Below are 24,643 nucleotides of genomic sequence, written 5' to 3'. Positions count from 1 at the left end.
AAACGTTGCTCCAAATGGCTTTAGCCGTGTTTAGTGACTAGATCTGAATAGCCAGGTACTTCCCCACCTTCCTCTTTCCCTTCCCCACTTACCTTCAGCCTCACAACATCCCCCAATTGGGGATGCCATAGTCTCACTAGCTCCAGACGGGAGCAGTTGGGACTCTTGTGAGGTATTCACTATAAAAAATAAAAAAAAGATTAATTACCTATATTATTTCAGGCATTAGCTGATGGCATTATTACTGGCATTGTGTATTGTTTCGAACCTATATTTTTGTGACTAATATTTTGACAACAATGCTAAGGAACTCAAGTGAAAAATATAAAGGCTTTAACAAAATAGATCGATAAACGCTGATTTTGAATAGATAATTTTTATTATTTATTATTATGCGTTCAATTAATAAATCGTCATTTAAAAACGAATAAAACACCATCACATTAAACACACACCGTTTGGTTGGTACGACTGAATCTGCTGATTCTCATATCACAACCAGTCTACGTGAGTAATGCATTTATGGTCTACAATGTATTTTTCTTTAGTACTAGCGCAGATTTATAAACTCCGGTAAATTGTTTATCAGGTGCGGTTGTGGGTGTATTTTTGCACATTGGTTTAATACAATAACATTAATGACGAGATGCTAATATTTTACCTTGTGTTCGTCATTGTTAAAAGCGGAAAATCTAAATGTAAATTTCGTAGTGCAAAAATATACTGAGGGTCCTGATAATTTTTTTTGGTTTTTGAATACAACATTTTGAAAGATAGTTTCCATTTTTATATTATTTCGAAATTGATTTAACTATTGATCACACTTATTTTTAACATCAATTAATACGCCATACGAGTTCCAACTGGTCGGAACTGGTGGGACTATGGCAACCCCAATTTGGGCTATATTGTAAGGGAGGAGAAGAAGATTAGTACTAGGACTGTGGGTTGTGCGTTGAGTGATTGTTAAATCGATCCATTTGTCTACTTACCCATAAAACAAGTACGCCGCAGTTCCAATAATATCTCTAAACAATGGACACTAAAATAACATTTCAAAAACGAAACTAATATCCCATTGTTCTTCTATGCGATGCCTCAATACACACTTCAGAAAGACACCAATAACGTATTATAAAATATAAGAAATACTAGACACATACGTCTATTAACCCACATAATTATTTAGACTTACTCTCGATAGCATACGAATGACAACTTAGAGAATGAAGAAAAACCAGTCTAATAGAAAACACAGTGTGGAATAGCAAAACACATAACGTTACATAAAATAATCCACATTCGGCCCACTTTGCCCGGAGCGTAAAACGTTGTAACCACAACTTTAAAAACTAGTTATGTGCAGATAAAAATGTTATATAAATCTTCTGATTAATATTTTGACAACAATGCTAAGGAATTTCAATGAAAAATATTACTGCTGTAAAAATATAGTTATTCATATGGAAATCATTGGGAAACTACTGCTGGTTCAGTTGCCAAAAAATGTTCTCTCGCTGAGTCAAAGACCAAAAGATTGGCAGCTTTTACACGACGCTGTTCATTGCTTTGTCATATACGTAACATGTGCGAGTGCAGTTCTGGGCTGCAGCCTGCAGGGAATTATAGCCAACCCCCGATAGGGGATGGCAACAGAAGAAGAAGACACGAGTACAAACCATTGCAAATACTTTCAATTAAGAGGAACGGGTGGTGCGAAAATGAAATAAAAAATAAAAATAATACAAACGCCCAGCAAATATCTGGTACGGATGTAAACTAATTTATTTATTTATTTTTTGTTAAAATCATAAAATATTGGCCTTCAAAAAAATCAATTTTTGGTGATTTTAGAGGCGATTTATTATTGAGTTAATGATTATATAATAATTTTACCATACCTACTATTTAAATGAGATGCGTATAAAATAAATGTTTTTGTAATATCAAAGTTTTTAGTTTTTAAATTATGAATGCTGAAATAGCAATTTCACCCAGTGTGCGGCGGATAGCGTGCCATTGGTTGCCCATGCATGATAGGAGACACGAGCGAAGTTAAAAGTATGATTTTATGATTGATTGGTTAGTATTGTATTTTTTCCCGGTGATATCATGTTGTTATTTATTACTTATTTTATACGTACGTTTTCTATATCGGATATTAAGCATTTTTACTGCAATTTTAGAAAACGAAAGCGCAAGATGGATGCAACTATAATTGATGTCAATCATTCAATATAATTTATTACTTTTTTAAAGTGAAGACTATAATAACGTAAATCCATCATGTTGGCTTTTAGACTGAAGAACGACATAATTGGTTGTGAGCGTGTCTGTGTGCCTATTCCTCTCTATTTCTCACTTTGGGTGGAATTTATATAACATTTTAATATTTCGACAATCTTTCTTGAACAGATTATCAATTTCACTGATCTATTTGGGACCTATTAGTCGAAAGGTCTTATTTAACTTGGCGACATCCGTTTTATATCAAATCGTTATAGACCACACTTCGCGAGATTATCTAGACAAAAAAAAATGTATACACTCATTACAGTGAAGACATAGTTTTACTCTGGAAAAAATACACAAAGTGGCAAATTAGTTACAAAGTAGCAAGGTCCTTTGTTCTGGACTCAGATGCCGTGGATTCGATGATTCGATTCGGTGAGTTCAAATATAAAAGATAGGTTTTGATTGACATTTCGTTTTAGGGTGGAACAAACTCTCAGCATCGCCCTGGTAAAAAAACTGTAATTCTGAATCCGAACAGCGGCGTAGCTTGAAATGGTCTTATCTTTGTAACCAGACAAGAATAGCAAGATACTTCTTCTACGGCAAGATGGGAAAAAAAACTATGTTCATATAGTTTTGCAGCTGACTGTAATATTTTGCATATTTCAGTGAAGTTAATATGTGTTCAAGAAAGAATGTGGAAATATAAAAATGTTTTACAAATTTAACCACATTCGTTGAAGTCGGTTATAGAATATTAAATAAATAAAATTTCGTGGTTATAAATAGATAATTATTATATTAAAAAAAAAATCAAATTTGTTATAGAAAATTTTTATTATTTATATGAAATACTAAAAATAAAATATAATTTATCGTAACAAATAATATTTAAAGAGATAAATTAAATAAAAAAAAGAAGAAAAAGGCAAAAATAATCTCTCCAGCGGGGAATCGAACCCCGGTCTCCCGCGTGACAGGCGGGGATACTTACCACTATACTACTGAAGATACTTATTTTGTTGCCATAATATCAAACACAAACTAAATTGATTGATCAGGGAATATTATTCTTCAGAACCACAAAAATATAATTATGATACGTATACATTTGCGAACCGAAACACGAATCACGGGAAAGGAACGAAGCTACAACAAGAGGCGTTTCACGCCATTTGCGGTTGCTTCGTTCATTTCCCATAAATTGAGCTCTGCAGTTCCACTAGCGTACGTATATACGTAGCATTAGATAGTAACGTCATTGGTTAGATATGTTTTTATTATTTTTAAAATAAATGGTACCTACCTATGAAACTGTATTACTTTATCAGACGACCACTGTGATATTTTCTCTACTTTGTTTCTAGCAACTTTGCTTTATTTTACTGTCATCGATATAGAATGTTACTCCATTTATAAATAGGGCGGCTGTATATTCTGTCAGTGCGTATCGTAGGTAATTTCATGTTTGAAGCTGTTATTTTTAACGCCTTTTTGTATTTATGAAGTGTAAGCCATTAAAATAAGCCATTATTATGAAATAAAAATCAAAACATTACATTTGAGGCGGGTATAGATACCGCCGCAGATAAGATTCCCATGAACATTTCGCGAACGTATGTTTCTTTCGAATTGTATAAGGGTCATTCCGCCGTTTCGTTCAAATCGCATGTTCTTGCAAAAAAGTCATATGAAAAATAATGTTTTTCAAGAAAGTTTTATTGGAAAATGTAGTTATTTAAAAAAGGAAAAAGTAGTATTTACCGGATTAGGCATTTGTTACTTAATAACTTTATGGTATACAAAAAACATGCTAAAATCTCATTACCTTCCCCGTGTAAATGAGGGACCGGTAAATTGATCAATAAATAAGAACATTTTACACTAGTAAAATCACTACATTCATTAATCGACCTGAAAGTACAACTAATTTTGCATATTTATTGGTGTTTAATTTATTTTTAAAGTTACTGTATCATAGAAAGAATTGAGATTTTGTTTTTGTCCAGAAAAAATCGCTGTCGTCTTCCGCCAAAGCGGTAATTAAAATTGTGACCGTGTTTGTCACTGTTCGTCAGCTGTACCCTACCCCGCGCCTCCGTTACTAATCAGTGTACCGCTATATCTGGACGGGGGAGGACGTGCGTCGCTGAATAAAGAAATATCTGCGATCTCCGTGCTCGAAAACGACTTTGTCACCGACCTAGCATCATTACCTTCCAGCATTTTTTAAAGTAAGTACATGTTTTAAAAATTCGAATCATGAACCTATAAACTATAATTAGTCGGACTATTTTTTATTGAAACATAAAGATTTGTAATGTCATTATTAAGCGAGTTATTAAGGAAAGATTGTCAAAACCTCATTACCCTCCGTCTCATTACCTTCCATATCGTAAAATTTTTTGCCGGATGGTAATTTAGAGGTGTGGAGGGTAATGATAAATTTGTAGGGGTTATTTTTACGTGCATCTGGGACCATGTTTGGGGGTTCATAAAAGTTAATATTATCAATAAAAGCAGTTTCTTGCGTTCTAGCGTCGGACAATTTCAGTTTTGGTGAAATACATATTTTCGTTTTATCTATTTACTGATATGGAAAAACAATCTGTTAAAATTTACCCTGCGAATTTTTATTTGAAAATCGATTTTTTTATTCAATGATATAATTACGGAGAATTTAATAACAGCACAAACATTAACTACTATGAGTGGACAATAGAAAAACAAACCTACAGGGGAAAGGATGGAATCCAGAAAATGAAAACCATAACAACTAAAAAGAAGCTCGAGGACAACCCTCGTAAAATAATCGAAAAGTTAGATGCCACCATGGATGTTTTCTTAAAACACACACGAAACATCGTAATGCAGTACTCCGCTATCAGAGAATTGAAAGATAATCTGACAGACACGGAGGTTCTCATACATGTTGATTTTAGCGAGAACTATTGGTTGAAATACCATGAAGAAATTCAGTCCTTTCATTTTGGTGGCAGCCGAGGACAAGTCTCTCTTCATACAGGAGTACTTTACTATGTAGACAGCCAGACGGGTAGATGTCACAGTTGACATGAATATTGAAAACTTAAGCCTACAAATTGACTCGCCTACTATTTTCAATAATATTGATGACAATATGCTATTGAGCGAATTCGACGGCTCCATGTTTTTGGACGATACTATTGCTTCAACGCCAGAGCCTGCTAAAACTATAGAAAATAAATGTAAAGTGAAAATACTCTCAAACGTCCCGTTCGACTATCAGCATTATTCCCTTTATAAAAATAGTACGCAAGAATTCAATCCTTTCGATCAATGTGAGTTCGAGAAATTCATCCGATCCCTAAGAGTAGAATATCCTGATTTCGATGAATCAAAACAGCAGTCCCCCAAAACTGTGGAACTCCCACACATGGACATTGACGAGGAAACCAACAAAGAGGATAAGGAGGCGCCATTCAAATACTACTTAGATGACTGGATAATGGTTCAATATAAAATAACTAACACGACACATCATTTCATTGGGAAAATTATTGGAAAACATGAGTACACACTAGAGTACAAAGTAATTTTTTTGAAAAAAGCTCAAGGGAATTCCAAAAAAATTGTCTGGCCAACAATTAGTGACGACGATTTCATTTTGGAATCACAAATTCTTCAGCGCTTGCAAGATCCAGATGAGAATGAAAGAGGACAATTCACTTTCAAAAATTTGCCGAACTTTGATTTGAAATAGTTTTCCAGCAAAAACTTTCACAAGAATGATCTCAAGTTCCTTAAATATTATGTTCCTATCTAGATGTAAGACCTTTATCTTGTACTTATTAGTTACATATGTTGTGTTTGTTTTAGGTATCTCTGATTTTATTTTAAACTGCATTTCAATTGACATCTGATTTTTTCTTATTTTTAATTATTATTTTTATTATTTCTATTTTGCAAATATTACAATGTTTGCTTAGGAATGTGAAAATTTTGTATTTCTTGTGTACAAACCTACTTATAAAACGTAATTATAAAGAATTTGACTATTCCTTATAATTTCTGGGTAAGTAGTATAATAGGAAAATTTTAGTTGTGTTGGGTTTGATGTTCCAGCTGCCTTTTCTTAATTTGTATTTTGATATTTTTTTCCATTATTTTTTAACAATTCATACAGATATTGCAAAAGCATAAGTAAGCAGAACTGATTACGTATGAAAAAATGTATTTCTTGTCTCCAATGTTCAAAAGTCTGAATAAAGCATTTAGTTTTTCACTATATTTTCACTATAGGTTTTTCTTCTTTTTCCTAATCCGCTCACCACGTCAAATGATACTTAGCATGATTTGAAATCTATTTTATTATTCAATTTCTATTCAAATTTCATTATTCACAGACATTTTAAGAACCTTAAACATGTTCACTACCATCTATTGATATTTCATTACCAAACTTCATTACCATCCAAATTTTTAAATTACCATCCAACAGTTTTTCATTACCATCCACACCTTCATTACCTTCCATCAATTTTCTTCGAATCCAAGTGTCGCACAAAGGTGCCCTTTTCACTTTTATACATCTGATAGGTACGGGAACCCATTTCTATAAAAATATATAGTAAAAAGGCAAAAAAAAAAAAATCCGCGGAAACAGGCAAATTTGAACGAAACGGCGGAATGACCCATAAGCGTTATGGTATTGCCAGTTGTCAAAACAAGAGAAAAATGAAATGCTTTAATTCATGAAACGCACACTATAGTAATAAATTCGCAAAGGAAGAAATAAAAATTAAACACACACATTCAATAATAATTTTACAGTAGGTACACATATGGTATGGTAATAAACATTACTATGTAGGTACCAATTTCTTGAATGATGTTCGACTTATTTTAACTTCTAACACTGAATCTGAACTGTCAACACGCGGTAGAAGAACGATTTTTTAAATTAACAAATCATTGAAAAGCAAAAAAGACAGGTATTTTTGTCAATGTTTTGCGGTATTTTCAACGAGAATTTGAAAATGGTGGACCATTTTTACCACCGACGTCATTGAAATGTAGTTTTTACAATCGTATTCGTGTAATTATAATGTTGAAGTGTCAGTAATGTGAAATGTGACCACCCAATTTTGAATATTGGAATTATTAGAACACTTGAAAAAATACTTATTAATATATATCTTGTTTTATTTGATTGTGAATATACGACGAATACTTTAGCTATTATTATTTGTTAAATGTAACTAATTAATTTTTATTTGAACACAATGTTATGTTTTTTTTTTATATTCAATAATATTGTTATTGGGTTTATAAAAACAGTTTATTTTTAAACAAGTTCTGTTGGACAAACTGGCCGGTCCTTTAACACTAGGTTCAAAGAACATATAAGATCTTTTAAAAATAATAATAAAATACAATCACAATTTGCTAAACATTTCCTAGATGAAAATCACTCACTTAATGATAATAATTAACCAACTCCGTTACACGTACAAAATAAAGGCCGTAAAGTGAATCTTTTAGAACAGTTAGAAATTAACAAAAACTCTAATAATCCGAAAGCTATTCTAATTAATGAACAAACAAATATAATTCGTTCACCCCTACTAGATATCTTCAAACCTGGTGCAAATATGAGAGCACTATGAAGTACTTAATTATGCTATTAAAATAACCCTATCAGTCATCGTTTGGGAATAACTAATTATTTATTGTTTTTGTGTTTAATTCGTAGAACTCCATTTAATTTTTTTTTATAAATTTAGATTAAATTTGATAATATTATTATTAAGTTCTGCAAGTGTTTTAGTTTTTTATTATTGTGACAGCTGTTTCGGCTTACAAGGCCATTTTCAAACTGTGGTTAGTCCACATTGAGACGACGTATTTATATTATTTCAAATGTAAATTTTGAAGGTGCATATATATCAATGTATGCACCTTCAAAATAAATCAATGTATGCACCTTCAAAATTTACATTTGAAATAATATAAATACGTCGTCTCAATGTGGACTAACCACAGTTTGAAAATGGCCTTGTAAGCCGAAACAGCTGTCACAATAATAAAAAACTAAAACACTTGCAGAACTTAATAATAATATTATCAAATTTAATCTAAATTTATATAAAAAAAAAGGGAATAACTAACATAAAGAAATTCAGTCAAATTTAAACATTACAGTAATTGGGGAAACTTTACTGGGGTAATAACCATTAATAATTTCTAACATTTTACTCAGAAATCAGTAATTGAAATTATAATACCTATCTACAAATAATATAAATGTATCGTCTGTAAGTGGGCTACACACAGTTTGATAATGCCTTCAGAGGGCGAAACAGCTGTCACGCGTAATAATAATTACACAGCAGAACTTGTCTAAAAATAAACTGTTTTTATAAACCCAATAACAATATTATTGAATATATAAAAAATAAAAATATAAAATGGAATTCTACAAATTAAACTTAATAACAATAAATACAATTTTATGTTTCCATATGATATTTCTAATTATATCTCAAGACAAATATTTTCGACTGAAAGAGTATATAATAATACGAACAGAAAAAAATACTTGTGCTAACTCGCGTTTTATTTCGATTTTACGATTTGTATATATGTATCTTAACCATTGATTGAGGAACGTATTAATACTACGTCTTTAAGAAGAATGGTCACTGTCACCAACCAATATTATAACAAGCAAGTTACGACGTACGTTCCATTGAAATGCTGTGTGATAACGTGACGCGAGCTCTGCCTGGGAATACTTTATTTTATGTTACTTATCAATCTCTTCTACTCCATCCATGTACTGATATTATAGTACTACCAGTAGCAGGTAGGTAGGTACCTGGTAACATCTCGTGTCCAGGTGTGGTAATCGGTCAGCCGTAACACTTTTCGGCATTTTTTCTGAGGTTCGCTGACCTCGCTGAAGTCGGAAGTGTTCGGTAACTTCTTCTGTTCTGATGTGATGAAGAATTTCACGAGGTTCCGGAATATTCGATGTGATGAATGAATTTAGTCGTGCGTATTGCGCGTCGCTCATATGGGCATGGTTTATGAATAATTATTGTGAAGATATAATTATTTATTAAATACAGTCCATGAAAGATAAATTTAATTCGTTGTTGATATAATGTTAATATAATAACAGGTTTACTTGATTATGTACACCTACGTGACATTGATAAATAATTAGAGTAAATGAATGGTGTGGTTTAATGGTGCGTAACGTTGGCACTATAGAGTGTATCGGCAAGTACCCGACAAACTTTAACCAGCTATTCCTCAGCACATTTGGAGTAAAAAATGTTATGGGCGCTTTGCTGTCCGGTAACATTTTTTTTCCATTAAAAACAAAAAATAAATAAAAAATCCACACTCCGTCATTGTCATTTGCATTGAATCTCGTGTTCGACAGCTGTTATTAGCAAGTGTGTCAAAAAGTGTCCTCGCTCTTTCGTACACACTAAATAATAATAGTTAAAAATGAGACGAATGGTGCCGTGCCTTTTCGTTGTGATTGTAAAAGCGCGCCAACGTAGGTACGTACGTACATTATTCAACGAAACTCGAACAAAATATTGCCAGATGGGTTTTCAAACTTTGACATAGGATAAAACATTGGTGACATGTGGTGAAAATATGAATAGTAAATTTTTTATTAAAAAAAAATGTTAACGGACAGCAAAGTGCCCATAACATTTTTTACTCCAAATTTGCTAAGGAATAGCTGGTTAAAGTTTGTCGGGTACGTGCCGATACACCCGTATTATACAAAGAGTATCAGTACAAACTTTAATCAGTGATTTCTGACAATAATTATTCGGTGTAAAAATGTTAATGTTTTTTTGTTTTTGTTTTTTGAATTTTTTCTATTGTTTTTATCAAATTCGTTTTTCTCTGTGGTCGAGGGGTAAGGCTTTCGACTAGCTAGCTGGAGGTAGTGTGATCAAATACCGACGTGTACAAGTTAATTTTATTTGATTAATTGGTTTAATTTCACAAATTACCTACTCGTTTAAAATAATATATTAGCGCCACGTTCCAGAGTGCAAGATACTCTCAGTATCTCCCTGGTGTAAGACCACCATTCAGAATTGAAACGTTGCTTGGAATGGCTTTGGCCGTGTTTGGAGACCAAATCTGAATGACCAGATACTTACCCACCTTCCTCTTCCCCATCTGCTTCTCCTCCCCACTGTCTTCAATCTCACATCATACTCCAATTGGGGATGGGGATGCCATAGTCTCACTGACTCTAGAGGGTTGGGAGCAGTTGGGACTCTTGTGCAAGTTCACACAAAAAAATAAATTTAAAAAAACGTATCGTCTCTGACCGACCAACCAAGCTCCCAGTAAAAAAGTCAAAGTTCGATCCAAATCAATTACTCAGGAATTACTGTTAACGTTTTGTCTGGTACCGGCTGATAACCCTATATAAATGTTGTTTGCTGGAATTCGTAAAGTAAATATATGAATCAAATAACTAAAAATTCAAAACTTATTAAAAACCAGATCAGTGTTTTATTCATAGTAGTCCCTACTGCTGTAAGCCACTGGGTCTATGGCATTGAGGCCTTGAACAAAGAGGTCTGAGAAAATAAAGACTGAAAATTACCTGATTAATCAGATCTGGCGACTAAACATAAAAAAGGAACTCTAGATAATTCTCGTTATTCACTCTAGATAAGTTTCGATTGTGAACGTTCGCTTCTAACCATCGGGAACTGATAACACTTTTCACCCTGGAACGAGTGCCAATCTAATAGGGAAAGACTAACAAAGCCGTGAGAATAATTTTAAGATGAAACAAATATTCTAAATTATAAATTAAAACATTTTAAGGGATGCAAACGTGTTGATGTTTATTGTAACAGAAACATAATCACTCTGCAAGAAGAAAACAATTAATCAACACTTCCCTTTCGAGAGAAGTCAAAATCACGGAACTCATTACTATGTGTACAAAGTTATAGAGCATTTAAGATCTACCAAGAAATACCGACCAATGTAAAAAAGAGGGAAATGTGTTACCATTTAAGAAGACGACACAAAATATTTTGAGGATAATTTTTAATTTTCGTAATTTGTAACGTTCAATTTATAATAAGGAACTACAGTGAAAAATATTATGTCTTAAAAATATATTCATATAGATCAACAAGTGCTGATTCTGTATATATAAATTTATTATAGGTAGATTTATAAATCGTCATTTAAAAACGAATAAAACAATGTTTACAACAATTTTTTTTTCATTTTCATTCTTTCATATTCATTCGCAGAAAATTTTTCAAAAAAGTATTTTTAAAGCGCGAACGAAAGAGAATAACCAAAAATCACTAGATAAAAAAATGCTAATTAGAATTTTGTTCCATTTTAGAGGTAAAAGAACCTGTGTGGATTTTGAAAATTTTGAAACATATGCATTGCCAACTCTGGTTCACATTTTTTACAGTTCACAGTTTTAATGCAGGCTTTAAAACACCGGTAAATTGCTTATCAGGTGCGGTCATGGATGTATTTTTGCACACTGATTCAATACGATAACATGTGACTAGATGTTAACATTTTTTGAAAAAATAGGCCTTTTGAGACTGGTCCTACTAGAATTACTTTAACTATAAAACTAACTAAAACAATAAAAACACAGGTATTTAAGTTAGAAAGTTAATATTGATAAAAAATGGACTGCAGTTCCTTGTTTTAAATATCTACTACTTAGTTTGTAACTATATTTCTTTCTGTGATTTTTATACTAGCACAAAATATAACCACTGTACGCATACTTAATTTATTTTATTTTATTTGTACATTTTTTTAAAACATTACAGATTTGTGTCAAAGATCGTAATAATTGTACCGTTTATAATACAATGTATGTGCAGTGAAAAAAACCTCGTAAGAGCGTTACGGGATAAATAAAAATATCAATATTTTGATCAACTTCATTTGGGAAGTTTCTAGCTCTCTCCACAGGTGAGTTCATGAATAAATTGGTGTGGTTTGCTCTACAATAAAGGAGGTTATGGCGAGCTCCTCGAGAGTAAGCCTCTGGTAAAAATAAATTTATTTAAGCCAGAATCTCGTTGTTAGATATGAAAGCGTCTAAGGAGATTAAAAATATTTAATCATAGCAATACCTCTATGTGTCATGTACTATTTTATAAGTAAATACGCACCTATTATTATTGAACACAATATTCTAACGATATACTTATATTGTTTAAAATGTAGAGGTGTAATACTTGTATACCAATAATCACGGTGCACTGACAGGGGTACCAAATCGCTACTCGGCTGGAAACGTTGCGAGGCGGGTAAATAGTAGGGAGGTATAATATTTTAAAAAGTAGATAAAATATGTCACTCTTATCCAGCGGGTCCATTGCTCAGTTACACGTGTGTCCTGAAGACAGGTATTGCAAATTATCAATACGCCTCTTTGAAATTTTGCTGTTGGCCACCGATCAAACTAAACAAGTCGTTGTTTTTTATGTTGTTATCATGTCGTTGAATACGAGTTTGTGCGATTTTCACCTGATCCTCATACTTGTATTTAAAGTGTAACATTAATTAATTTGTTGTATTTAAATTAACTATTAGAAATCTTTCTTATCAACCAAGCACCCGATTTTCTGATTGAATCGACCAACGACGGACAAGATGTAAGTCCAGTTAGAAGCAAATGGGAATACTTTCACTATCGGAACAGATAACAAGTTGTACCAGACGAGACAGATTAATTTCTAGCATGTTCAGAATGTCAGGGTAGCCGCCGAAGAATACTATATGTATTTGCATACAAGAATATATGTGGAGTATTGAGAAGAAGCCAATAGAAAACATTGTGACAATGTAAATAGAAACTGAAAGAAGATAAGCTTGTAAAAGATAAGAAAGAGAAAGCCAAACTGGGTAAAATTAATTTAGCATGGTTTCTGAATTATTTAAAAACGGAGAGCGAATAATAGCATAATGTCATAGAAAAAAAGGTGTACCGCAAGGATCGGTATTGGGTCCAGTATTTTTTACTTTTCAATATATTTAAATGACATAAAAAATCTTTGTGGAAGATTTTATTACAAACTTACTATAAAATACATTTTTTGCACGTGATACCACCCTGGATCCAGTGAAACATAGGTATTTAAGGATAGTAAAGTTGTAAGGTTGAAATAGGAATGTTAAGAAGATGGGGAAGTTGAAGAATGGGAAGTAACTGGCATTCAGATCTAGTCACTAAACGTAATCAAATTTATGCAACACAACAACGGGTTGAAAAGGATGTTTTAGTGAAGAGTTTGACAGTAAACAGACAATTGTTTTGTAGCAACTTTGTGCTGCATCGAAACATTTTTCAAATTTGAAAATTCAGCAGCCGTATAATAAAAAGCAGTAGAACGCGGAATTCGTTATAATTTGCAAAGGATTCAACACACACCTACGAGAATTATGTTGTTAATTGGTAATACACATGTTTTCAAATATGTACAATTTCATTTTAAAAGGCAATATTATATTAATATTACCCACCTTCTTGTTTATGACATAACGTTAAGATTATACTGATATAAACTTATGTTGTTGTGTTGTTTCTGTAAACAGAGTGACAGGTTACGTAACTTGTATTTATTGGATAAAACTGGGTGAATATTATTATATACGAAAGGGTTTTTGCCCAAGTGATACTTGCCCTGAAACATCGAAAAAAAAATTTAACAATCTCAAAAGAAAAAAGTTGTCTGGTAGCAATATCAATTGTTATCATTATTACCTTGCAAATTAATATGATTACATAAGAAAATGAAATGTTAATTGAAGAAACAACTTTTACATAATTATTTGAAATGTATTTTAAATTTTAAACGAAGAGATATTGTAAGAAGTGTAAATGCAGGTAATTTCATTAATGAAGGACTAAACGCAGTTGGCGCTAACAAAAAATTGTCCAAAGAAGCGAAGTTAGCAGTCCACGAGGAAGTGCTGGTACTTACCATGATGAACGGAAGTGAGGCATGAAACTGGCGGAGAAAGGATGAAAGTAGACTGAATGCTGTCGAAATGAGATCCCTGAGGCGTATGTATGGTAAACCCATGTATGATCGTGTGACAAATGTGGAGATCCGCAAAGAGTGTAAGACGCTTAGATGGTTTGGGCATGTAGAGCGAATGAGCGAAGAAATGATTGTAAGGACAATATACGATGCAAATGTGAATGGTAGAAGAGGTCGGGGTCGCCCGAGGAAGACGTGGCACGACCAAGTGAATCAGATACTTGAGTCGGGCCATGTCAAGAGTCAGAATAATATAAGAGTATGTATGAGACGATATATGAATGTGAATGCGGCAAGGAGTGTGTGCCAAGACCGAATTGTTTGGCGGTCCGTCCTTTCTGCCTACCCCTGCGGGGAAAGAGCGTGATGGTTAGTTAGTTAGGTAGAAATGTTTTTTTTCGGTTTATGTGCTTTCACTCACTGAGAGTACCGTTAAATCCGCCCCTGGTTTAAAGTTACGATAGTTTCTTAGTGCTAAGTATAAGATCTTTTCGTGAGAGGGCAGTTGCTTTCCCCTCCAATATTTGGTAAATAGCATGGTTCATTGTGCCACTCCCTAGAATTGTTGTTAGGATGATTGCCCACTTTGGCTCTCCTCTTGATCCGGCACTGTAGTTTCTATTAACAGATTGACAGGTTACGTTAACATGTTTTCTTGGATATGACTGAATAAAGTAAAATGGTATATGAAAAACTATTAGGTAAGGCAGCAGCTTGTTACGATTTACCTAGTGACCGTTTCCTTGCTGTGCATCGACATATTTATAAATATGATTTTGTCAAGAAAGACATAATCCATTTAGATACAGTCTCGTTATGCGTAAATGGGAGCCTTGTAAGGAAAATGTGACTGGGCTTTCTCCAGGCAGGAAGGACAGTATCGCATCTCACTGGGAATCTAAAAAGGCAATTTCCACTCTTTATTACATCACCGAGTCTCCACTTCTGTGTGGGAAATTGTGCTGCAAAACGACATTCAAACATCACGTTTTTTGCAGGATTACATTAGATGTTGACGGCGTGAATACAACAATTTGATTATCTCATAAGTCTGATAAATTACGATTAATTTCGTTAGAAGTAGTTCTACATTCCAAAGGGTTCGCAAGGGATTCAGGAAAGCCTTAGTTAAAATTTTGAATATTTCTAAAACCTGCTGTTAAATGTCTTTACTAATCATTGTGGATCTTGTTCCCTTATTCTCGGAATGCATGAAATTTACGCGTTTCTGATCCAGAATTCCGTGTGTGTCATCGAACCTTACCACGAACAGGACCGGTCTTAAGCAGGCAACTAGAGCAGGCTGCTCCGAACGGCGTTTTGTTGCAGCACCGTATCAGTCAAAAGTGTTCAAAATGTGTGATGAGCAATAAATAAATGACTTTTTTGAAAATTCAGCGTATCGAAAGAGCTTTAAGAAGTTTGAACCGGTATGTGTGATAGGTCCGGAGATTCCTACACTCAATTTAACATTATCGAAGAGATCAGTTCAATCAAAAAATAAATAGTATTTGAAAAGCGGATAATTGAGAGCATCATCAAAATACTCTGAGCAGCTAACAGGTAATCTCAGGTACTAGTTATATTTATGATGAGGAACGAAATCTACGCACTGACTGGTGCAAGTGTAGTTACGCAGAGTTGTTCCTGGTTGTAATCGGAGTTAGAAGATTGCCTTGGCTAAAGCCAACCTCCGATAGAGGAGAACATCAGATAAAGAATAATAATTTTGTTGAAGATTTAAAACCATCCGAATTATTATAGTTTTTCCCGATGCCATCTGGCAAGTCTGAAAAGTCCCCAAAACCCACGTTGTTCCTGGCGCCAATTGGCCAATACTGTCTACCAACATACCATGCATGTGGTTACTTGTATATTAGCAGACCGTAGTCATTAAGCCCTCACGGTGAAGGCTTTTACTTTTACCATGACAATTTGATTTGACGTAGAGCCGCGGGTTCTGGTCCAGAACAGGGAACAGGTTAGCCAATACCGTCAAGTGCCAAGAATCAAATGACTCGTGTCTTGTGTCTTGCTTGGCGACGGATAACTAGACAAGCGACGAGTTAGTGCAGGGGAGAAACTGCCTCTTGGATGAAAGTGAAACCTGCGGTAAACTGCTGATCCGCTGATGTGGTATGAGCTCCGGTGATAGTGAGTGGTGACACCGCCCCCTGCCACCCCGTCTCCCATTAGAACTTAGACGTCACACCAGTCAGGGGTTACCCTTCTTGGTCCGCGAGCCAGAATTAAACGGTATAAATAAATACAACGTGTTTTGAAGTACATTATAATCACATTGATTTATTAACGGAACCCAAGTGGCATTTATGCACGTTGAATTTCCATAAAATGATTCAAGGGGTAATATTCCGGTTCCATGATAACTCAACACAGTGAAAATTCAACACACTTTTAAAAAGTGATATAAAGTCATTAGAAACGATAAAATTTTTTAAACCTAACCTAAACTAACCTACTTAACCCAGTTAATAAAGTTTTTGTTTCATCACTTTCCATGACTTTATATAACTTTTTAATGATGTGATGAATTATCACTGTGATGAGTTATCCGGTCACCAATATTCCAATTCGTCGATTGTACACAGTACACATTGTATTACGAGTTAAAAATCTTATTTGAACAATATACTTTTAATAAATATATAATAGTTTGTTAAAGATTAAATTTTTTTTGCTAATGTCTTTAAAAAAAGAATGAGCTTAATTCAGCAGTAACATTACTTTATGTATAGCTAATATTGTACTAGAAGATGGTATTTTTAAGGGAGTCTTTGATTATGTATGTCATATGAAAATAGTCGTGGGCCGCACGAAAATGGCTACGAATCTCATTAAAATCGCTGCGGGTCATACGAATATGGTCGCGGGCCACGTGAAAACAGCTAAGGGCCACAAGAAAACAGATACCGGCCACTTGAAACAACTAGAGCCGCAAGTAAACAAGCTACGCGTCACGTGAAAATAGCAGCGGGCCCACAGACATAGGAATTAATAGACGAGAAGATAATGGCGAGGGGTAAAATCAACTGTTGAAGAACGAAGGGGGTTAAGCTGACTGTGATTCGTCAATAAATCAATCTGACAGTAAATAGGCATCTCGGATTATAATATCACCATTAAGTTCTTAAAAGTAAAATCTGCTTTTGAATGAATAGACATTTTTACATGGGAGCGCAAATTACTCGCCACGTTATGAACTAATTTGCGAAGTCCAAATTCGGCAAAGTAAATTTCTTCTGTTTGCAGAGTCGTAGTTAGTTTCTGAGTATTTAGTTAAGACACTTTTACAAATGTTTCATAATTTACTTACCCCAGTAAACAACGATGAGCACACTTGAGAATCGCTACATTGTGATGTGATAGTATATGTTTCTAAAACTGATCCATATAATACGGTGTGAATAAGCTTAAAATAAAGTAAAATAATGCTTACTTATGGAATGTAATACGACAATTGGGTTTATTCTCTTTTTCACATCTATTTTTACAAGTTTTCATATCACAAGTCAACATTTTGCCGTGTTATTTCGTAAAATGAACCGATGATGCCTCGACCATAGTTCGCACAAGAATGATGATGTCACGTTTTCAAATTTCACTTGAGGCCATACGCGAGCCCAGCCGGCTCCAATGGAACCGGTATGGGGAGTGGGGATAATACGCTTTTAATCACTTAGGGCAGGTCTACTAATATTCATATGTCTATGAGCGGGCCGTACGAAAACAACCTGCGGGCCACATGAAAACAGCTGCGGGCCACATGAAAACAGCTGCGGGCCACATGAAAACAGCTGCGGGCCACATGAAAACAGCTGCGAGCCACACGAAAACAGCTGCAGGCCACAAGAAATAGCCGCGGGCTATATGAAATCAACCAACAACGTACATAAATATTAAATGCCTACAGGTTGCGCATGACTGTACGTTCGCGCAATTTAAACTACTGCAATTATGGTACTTACACAGCAGTTTAATTATGCAAGTCAATGCGCACATTAGATGTAATAGATGTAGTCAATGCGGATAGACTCAATACCGCTTGATTCATCTGATATAACTAATGCGGTGGTTAAAATTTACGACAGTTTAACTGCATCGTCAAAATATCAATAAACGCAGCACTGTTACCCTAAATTTTGTAACACTTAACTTATGTGTTCCTATAAATTATACTCGTGGGGGATCCCATGCACTTTTTTATGTCCCAAAAGCTAGAACTTCTGCCTACCAAACTGCCAATCCCGAACGACCAACAGCTCAACGATGCTTCTTTGACCATCGACTTTTTCAACGTCACTTACAGACAGTTCAGCAACTATCATTTGAGGCATATCACAAAATATTAAAACTGCCGCATGTCCTCTTTATAATTCTACTTTACTATAATTCCTCTTAACGTTTTCTAGTTGTACCAACATGACATAACACAACGATGACACGTCTGTGTTCATGTTTTATGTTGTAATCTTTAGTATTGTTTTAGATCTTCAATATACACATATTATTTACTCACTTCTTCTATTAGTAATTGCTTGAGAGTTATTTATATATGTTACGTTTCTTCCATTTATCATTTACTGCACCTTTGTGTTTTATATTTGTAATCTTTTCTGTGTCATATTGGTGTATGTATAACTGTTTTATGGAGTCTGTGAAAAATAAATAAATAACGAAAATCTTAGTCGACCGAATTAGGTAAATGTTAAGATGTTCAATACTCTCCCACTCCTGTCAGATTTTATAAGAATTAGTTTGGCGAAAAATACATTGCGCGTATGAACCACTTATGTGATTGATTAAAAAAATTCATCTATACGATTAGCGGTAAGCACCAGATTTTAATTTTGTAAACGCAGAATTAGTAACTTTCCGAGGGATATCCCTAGAAACATCTGAGATTTTAGTAATACGTTCATCAGAAATAATTAAAATAAACCCAACGGAAAGATAAATTTTCTAGGCCTGCTAGGGAAAATTCGACAGAATATTTTTTGCACACGACTTAATCACTCATATCTTTAAAATATCCTCTTAATTTTAGAGATTTGTTACGGCAAATTCAACCGCAGGTCTGTTCAATACACCAGGGCCGCGCGTCGCATATTTTCTTTGATGGCTTCTTCACTTACGTCGTTTTAGGATATTGTCTCATCTTAAGGCCCCGTAGTAAGCGTTCAAAGGTGGTTTTAAAGGGAGATATGTAAATACGAATGTTAGAGCAAGCACGCCATATTTAAAAAAACGATAATAATTAAGCGAAAATGGTGAAAATATTAAATAAAACACGACTTGTTTGAAATAGAGCAAAAATCTTTTGACAAATGCTATAGTTTTTTTTTATTTATTTTTTAATTTGTCTATTACAGACTGTGTGTCCATTTACAATACACATGTAACATTAACTACACAATGTAAAGAATAATAAATAAATGATACGAAAAAATGAAAGAAAAAGAATAGAAATAACAAGTTATAAATAGTGATTTTCTGCATTCATATGCCTCTTGAATTTTTCAAGGCTACTATTAAAAATATCGATAGTCTTGGAGGCGTTGTTTAACAGCGCCATACCTCGTGTCATGCTATGCCGAGCCAGTACGTCCGTTCTGCCACGTGGGATACATAGCAGATCATGGTGCCGTCCCTGGCTGCAGTTGTTCGGTACGTATAACTTATAGCATTCCAGAAGGTATGGGCTATCTATTAAATTATTAAGAATTTTGTACGCCGTTACTGCAAGGGCCCCACTCCTCCTCGAGTGGAGACTTGAGAATGAATCGCGGGTACTCTCCGTGCATTCTCAAATACATGTTGTATTTAAAGATACACTGTGATTTTTTTCATGCCTATAACATATTAAATAACAGAACAAAACGTGTTTTTAATAATTTTCGGAGCTTACTTTTCGATTTTTTTCTATTGAGGGAATTTAATATAATTAACGTTTCAGCATAACAAATGTATAGATATTATCTTCAAAAACAACATATATATTTTTTTGGAACTTAAAGATTTAACGAAAAACTTGTTATAAATCGGTAGAAATTGGGTATGCGGGGGGCTTAATGAAATCTGACGAATCTTTTCTATGATACAGAAACGCACAACGGTGAAAATTCATTACTTATTATATACGATCATATAACAAAACTTTGTACAAACTATTTTCATGTGATTAGAGAATACCTTTGTGTATTTAAATTACTTCCTAATTAATTACTCGTAATGTGAATTTTTCTGATTTGCAGCGTATTCCCATCGCTCATCACACTCTGGTATTACGTATCACGTATTACGCCGTTAAAATATCTATAACAAGTATTTTTTTCCATTCTGAGCAGTTCTTTCTCACGGAATGCTGCCATGGTAAAAATAAAATGCCTGTCCACTACGGACTGTGGAGTGTGGAGTGTAGGCAGCCTCTAATGACCTAACGCAAGAATTATTGGGTAATGCGTTACCTTCTCGCTTGTTGTGTAACATCTGGGCATTGTGCAACGATTTTTTGTTCATATGGGAAATAAGAACAGATTTTAGCAATATAAATTTATAGGAGCCCGGATATTATAGCTCCGTAGTAATCGATCAAAAAGAAGAAGAAGATGGTTTGAAAGGGAGATATATAAATACGAATGTTAAAGAGAGTGCGCTAATATAAAAAAAACTATAATAATTAAGCCAAATTTGTGAAAATATTCATCCCCGCAGGGGTAGGACCGTCAAACAACTCGGTCGTGGTACACATTTCTTGACTCATTCACATTCATACATACTCTTTTACTATTCTGACGTGGCCCAACTCGAGTATCTGATTCACTTGATTGTGCCATGTCTTCCTCGGGCGTCCCCGCCTTCTGCTGCTCATTTAAAATAAAGCAAAATTCTGTGGACATATGCCTAAGTTGTATTTAAAGATACACTGTGATTTTTTTACCTATTACCGTATGTTAAAAAACAGAACAAAATGTGTTTTCGGAGCATGATTTGCGATTTTTTTTCGTGTTAATTTCATAAAATTACCGTTTCGGCTCCACGAATGTATTGATATTAACTTAAAAACATTAACATTAAAAACTCCAAAGTGTTGAAGAGAAATTTGTTTAAAATCGGTGGAAATTCGGAATGCGTAGGCTTATATAAATGTACTTGGATACTATTTATGACGTACAGAAAGTTTTGGAATGAGTAGGGTACCGATTTTAGATTGATTTGTGATAGACCACCATTCAGAAAAGGCTTTAGCTTTGTTTAGTGACCAGTTGTGAATAGCCAGGTTTCAAAATAAAAAGTATGTATTAATAATTTCAACTCAGATTTTTGACTTAAAAATGAATCTCATTTCGAACTCTTTCTCGTTCTTCCTTACGTTCCCCCTTATTCTAAACCAAAATTATGAAATTTATGCAAGTCTCATTTAATTATTTTAATTCTGCATGTTCTGTTTTACTTGACCATTTGAAATTTCATATGTATCTAAATTTGTTTGTAATGTTCCGGTTCCGGTTCAATATGGTGGCCTCGTTGGATACTACATTTTATCCCGCCAGATTTCGTGTGGTCCCTACTACCTACTTGAGGTCGATTCGAAAAATCTAAATTATGGTACCCTCCGGCCTGAAGAAAGTTTGAAAAAAGAATTGTCTTCGAGATGGTGAAAAATTGTACTATTTTTTTAAATAAAATTTTAAAAAATGTGAAGTAACTAGGTAGGTATTTAAGTACCTACTGAAAAATTTATTAAGTAGGAGAAAATTAGGAGCATGTTTTTCTGATGCGAGATCTACTATTAACATAACTACTAGTTAGTTATCTAACAAGTCGTTCAGCACTCCGCAATCTTTGTTGGCCATTTTTGCTCGTAGAAAGTAAATTCGTCTTGTATCTGTATGCAAATGTATGTTTAGTGACCAGGAAATGTGTGTATTTGTTTATCGGTTATTAATTTGACCCAGAGTTGAGATTTCTACATCTGCAACTCATTTCCTCTTCCTCCATATGTCATCGACATACTAGTTCTTATAAGTGGTTGTGTTATCTCGGCTTAGAGCTGTGATGAATGCGATAGTTTCTTTTAAGTCTTTTTGAGGATTGTACAACATTTATTATGTGGCAGAAGTTTTAGAATTAGTAGTGTTAATTTTTTTGGCGTTTTTGGAAGCTTTGTCTTGACAATAATTGTTTATGTATTTGAAACTATGGGATCTATCTACACATCTAAAAAGCCCTGGACGGAGCAATTGGAGAACAATTTGAAGGCGCGAGCCGAGGGGAAAGATGCATGGAAAATGGAAACCTACATAAATATTTTAATGACGTATCCCATTCCCTGTCTCATCAAATACCCCAAAATTCGTTAGCCGTTATAACTGCATTAACAACACAAACATACAATAATAATAGTTCATTATGTACCAACTTGCATAAAAATCAGTTTAAAAGTTAGTCATGCAACATGGCTGCCAGGCAATTTCCCCTCACCTTTGGCTTCAATGCCATTCATACAAAATCGCACTAATGCTTTTTTTTTACTTTAAAAAGAAAGACAAACATTCCCAGGTTACGAATAACCCAACAATGTTTGAAAATCTCCTACTACCACCACAGAAAGCCGAAAATGTTGCTTGTGTTGTGATGGAGGACTTAGCCAGTCGAGGAATCGAACACGCGACGCTCGGGTGAGACCCAAACGCTATGCCCACTCAACCACTGACCGGCTTTATCCAGGACTTTTTAGGTCCAAGATCTACAACAACAACAACACAAACCAACGTAAACTGAAAATTACACAACGAAAAGGTGATAATAATAATAATATTTGGATGATGACAAAATCACCTCAAGGGCGCTGTACAAATATATAATACACTTCTACAATGATCTACTACCTATAATATGTAGATAACATACATACCTGGTAGGTCACTTGAAATTAACACTTAATTAACATTAACGAATTGTTTATTAGCGAAATTTAGATACAGGATTTAGGACATAATTGGAAAATTGGATATAATTGATATTTTGATTGGTAACGACTATCAACGTTTTTAGGTTTTTTTGAACGAAACACCCGAAGAATTCTCGTGGTTTAGAGGCGAAGAAGTTGTCCACTCATTTTGAAGGAGATTTCTCGGGTGTGTTGGCTTGAAAGCGAAATAGATGAAATTTTGATGAACAATACCAAGAGAAGAAGACAAAAGTTCAAGAATAGGTGAGCAGAATATTTTTTAGTAACTAACTACAAGCTCTGTAATTTTTCGAGGCAAAAAGTTAGTGATAACCTTCGTACATACGTACGAGTAGGTATGCGAGAAATGCTTGCGGAAAAACTCTTGTTCTGACAATTGAAGTTGTTTGAGGTTTCTGGAAATTTAAATTCCTAATTTCCAAAACCAGTATTATTATGACATGTCGTAGGGATTCATGCATATTTAAGGCACATAACATTGTGCAAATTTGATATATGCAAACACAAAACAGATGCTGGCAATCATTTTCACATCTTATTTGTCTTCCGCACTGTGGCGAATTGACAGCATAATCATGTCATAATGTATGCACATATTAATACGAATGAGCCAAAACATATGTGCTCAAAATGCCAGAACGTAGGCCCAAGTCACACGGGCGAATTCGCCCACAAAACGCTGGATAAGGTATCGAAATTTTCTTCTTTGAGCGTACACACGAACCTAGATTTAAACAGATCGCCCAACTTCATTACAATCCCACAAAAACAGTCAGCTGATCGAAGACCTTGTGAGAGGTGTACACACAGGGCCGCAGCGAGTGTTATAACCGCCGATTCATAACAAGTCAAAACTGTTTTTATTTAGTCACATTATTTTTACTGCGGTCCTGGTAGGTATCATATGCATCCATAGGAAGAAAAGCTATCGTAAGCTTTCGAGTTTTGGCAAAGTATCACATGCCATTCAGTCAAACACCTTCATGTGAAAGAAATTATGATAAAATGATTGTGAAATGAATCTCCACTGTGATTTTGACTCTTCAAATTCTTCAAATAATACTAGAGCTGTTTTTATAATTATTGTTCTTTACGCTTTCTAAAGTCTTTTTGGGTCTACTTATTAGTAATTCGGTTATTTTGCGTTGTCACTAAGCGATACCTTATAACCTCTCTTTTAGTCACATACTTCGTTCATGACAATGAGACATAGGTTACAATGAAGCGCCAAAAGGTGTGTATGTGAATAGTTTTACACTAAAAATGCATTCCATGTAGATTTGGATGAACCAAAGTCGCGTCTGAATACCTTTTGGTTCTAGCCCGCGCTCTGTCTCACACTTGC

The 24,643-nt window shown here is 34.3% G+C and overlaps 1 protein-coding gene and 1 non-coding gene across 3 annotated transcripts in view; both read right to left on the bottom strand.

Moving 5' to 3' along the window:
- Hil (peptidase hillarin) overlaps positions 1–24,643 on the bottom strand; it is a 136,919-nt gene that overhangs the window by 72,774 nt on the left and 39,502 nt on the right. The window lies entirely within an intron of this gene.
- On the bottom strand, positions 3,175–3,246 carry TRNAD-GUC (transfer RNA aspartic acid (anticodon GUC)). The gene has a single exon. It is a non-coding gene; the product is annotated as a tRNA-Asp (tRNA).

This window comes from Hesperophylax consimilis, chromosome 13 (assembly GCF_061612785.1).
Source record: "Hesperophylax consimilis isolate HC1 chromosome 13, BYU_Hcon_1.0, whole genome shotgun sequence".
Taxonomy (NCBI): Eukaryota; Metazoa; Arthropoda; class Insecta; order Trichoptera; family Limnephilidae; genus Hesperophylax; species Hesperophylax consimilis.
This window is presented reverse-complemented; position numbering and strand designations above follow the sequence as displayed.